Genomic DNA, 3,361 nt, shown 5'->3' on the forward strand with positions numbered 1-3,361 from the left:
CCCCGAGGCTCCATTAGCCATCAATCAGCAGAGGGACAGGAATATAAATGAACCGCTTTATCTCAGCTGAACACACACACACACACACACACACACACACACACACACACACACACACACACACACACATTTTTCCTGTTACAGCCACATATTCACACCAGGAGAACTCAGAGCAATGATGGAGAAAAATTCTGTTTTTAACATAAATTATCTCCTTCATGCTGTTTGTCCTGTCTCATGTAGCTTCACACTCTCACTGTGGATCACTTAGTGAACCACATGTGGTTTTTAGTTTGATTGTGGAGTGAGATGTGTGCATATATATATATATATATATACTGTATATCAGGTATTTTGTGTCATATTTGAAAGCCCTGGAAGGTATTTTACAGGTTAACAAACTCTTGTCGTAAAAACTCAAACTTTGTTGTTGTCTTCAAACTTCCAGTTGACTGAATGCAACACACCAAATGACATGAAATCAAGAGGAGGGAATACGTCATTTACTGTTGAGTATGGGTTGAGTTAGTAAATTGAAAGTCATATATACATACATATATATACTGTATGTGTGTGTGTGACTTGGGCTTCAGAGCAGTGGGCAGTGTGTGGATAAAATCATTAATGCTAAACATGTTTCAGATCCCATTAATTTCCTGGAGGAGAAAAATGATAAAGAAATAAATTTAGATTTACAATTAGGATTCTCTTTTTTTTTTTTTGCATGAATTTTTAATTTGAGAATAGTGACTTGTTGAGTTAATAATTTGTATGACTTAAAATAATTTACTCCTGGTTGAGTCTTCAATATTAAATAAAATGCAATATTATGAGTTAAAGAAACAGGAATAAAAATGGACAAAACATATAAAGAGATAATCAAATATATTGTACAACTCAGTTCACTGTTATGAAGTATTATGTCCTTTTCATAATAACTTCTATTAGGTCTATTACAGGTACTTTCTGTCACTCAATATTTTAGATTTCAAAAAGTAATCTTTTTTTTCCATTGTCAATCAAGACAATCAGGTCAGAGCCAGTTTTGTGACTAACACACATTATTCAACAGCCAGACACTAATGTAGAGTGTATTACAGTATATTATATTGCTACCATTGTACAATAGATATGCATGACAAAGTGTAGCTATAAGTCAAACTTCAGTCTCTATTTCCTTCCTATTTATTTTTAAATGTGACGTGTGAATATTGTTTTATGGCAGAGTTGAAAAACGTGAACTTCAACCTTAAAAAAAAACAAAAACAAGAATAAAATCAGAAACCCAAAACTCACCAGGAGACGGAGATGTGATGTGTTCATCATCCTACAGTTCCTGTGAGGACACACACACACACACACACACACACACATACACAGGTCCATGAATGAAAACACACTGGGTCAGAGGTCACAGTCAGGTGTGTGTGTTTAAAAGCAGATGAGGTCTAGTTCAGCACATTCCTGCTCTGCAAACACAACACACTGCTTGTGTCGGACAGTGGTTGGTCAAACTGCAGCCCGTGGGCCAAATCTGGCCCTCAAACAAGAACATCTGGCCTCCTGGTGAAAGCTGAAGTTTTCCTGCTTATAGATGACACTGAAACATGAATGTTCTATTCAATTCAATTTTATTTAAACAGCGCTGAATCATGACAGAAGTTATCTCAGGACACTTTTAGACTGTACTATTTAAATTGTAGATAACAAGGTAAATCCTAATACATCTGGAGATGCATGTTAACCACAGATGTGCTTTATTATTGTATCTGTACGATAATTCAGCCCTTTGTATGATGCATGATCAGTTATTCTAAAAACCCGTACATATACAATAATTTTGACTTGACATAGTTTTATCCATCGGCTACACCACTCATATTTCGAGGGTCACAAGGGTCTAGGAATCAATCTCAGCTGACATTCAGCGAGAGGTGGGGTACATCAGTAAGTAATTTAGACCAGTTAACCTGCATGTGAATGAACTGTGGGAGGAGGCCGGAGGAAACCGATGCATGCACACGGTTTCTCCCACAGGAGTAAAATGGTGTAGAGCTGATTTTGAACCAGCTGGATTATTCATCCTAACATAAAAATGTCGATAATGGTTCATGGAAAACTTATATTGTGATATTCATGGACAGGATCTCAAGGCACAGCCGAGGTGAGGAGTGTGTCCGCTTATGGAACATCAGGATTGCATCTTTGCTCTTTGCACATGATGTGGTTCTGTTGGCTTCATCAGAACGTGACCACCAGTGCTGACTGGGACAGTTTGCAGCTGAGTGTGAAGTGGCCAGGATAAGAATCAGCACCTCCAAGTCTGAGGCCATGGTTCTCAGCCGGAAAACGGTGTACTGCTCCCTCTGGGTTTGGGTTGAGTTGCTGCCCCAAGTGGAGTTCAAGTATCTCTGGGTCTTGTTCACAAGTGAGGGTAAGATGGAACAGGAGATCGACAGACGGATCAGGTACCGGACCGTTGTGGTGAAGAGGGAGCTGAGCTGGAAGGCAAAGCTCTCAATTTACCAGTCAATCTTTGTTCCAACCCTCACCTGAGCTGTGGGTAGTGTCCAGGTTTCCTCCGTAGGGTGGCTGCGCTCAGCCTTAAAGATAGGGTGAGGAGCTTAGACATCCGGATGCAACTCGCAGTAGAGTCGCTGCTCCTTCATGTTGAAAGGAGCCCGTTGAGGTGGTTTGGGCATCTGATTTGGATGCCTCCCGTGCACCTTCCTTTGCCGGTTTTCCAGGCATGTCCAGCTGGGTGGAGACCCCAAGGTAGACCCAAAACTTGCTGGAGGAATTACATATCCCATCTGGCCTGGGAACACCTTGGGATCCCCAAGGAGGAGCTGGAAAGTGTTGCCGGATGTCTGAAACCTCCTGTTTAGCCTGCTGCCACCTCTACCCAGCCACTGATAAGTGGAAGAAAATGGATGGACTGATGGATGGATGGATGGAAAACTGATACTGGATCTGCCATTGATGACCCATCTTATTTACGGTCAGGTCATAGTTTGGTATATTTATCTTAAAGTTTTGTTTGGTATTATTTATGGTACTAAAATGTTCACCTGCATGGTACCAGCTCAACTTGACTTTATTCGCCTTTTTTGGTTTTCCATTGGACAAAAGTTATGGATAGTACCTGGTACCTGATACATTTTTTGGTATCACCTCCACTGAGACTCCAAGCGAGCATCACGCTTGTACACTTTGGACAAAACGGTCATCAAATAGGTATTAAATTACAGTCAATGTGATAACAGTCACTATTATGATACATTTCACGATATAAATTATTGGTGTGTCTTGCTTTCCAGCTGTAAATAAAGATGAAGTAGAGACATGTCTGTTATATGTG

This window comes from Seriola lalandi, unplaced genomic scaffold (assembly GCF_002814215.2).
Source record: "Seriola lalandi dorsalis isolate HSWRI2012SDOR001 ecotype SW California unplaced genomic scaffold, Sedor1 jcf7180002054901, whole genome shotgun sequence".
In the NCBI taxonomy this organism is placed as follows: Eukaryota; Metazoa; Chordata; class Actinopteri; order Carangiformes; family Carangidae; genus Seriola; species Seriola lalandi.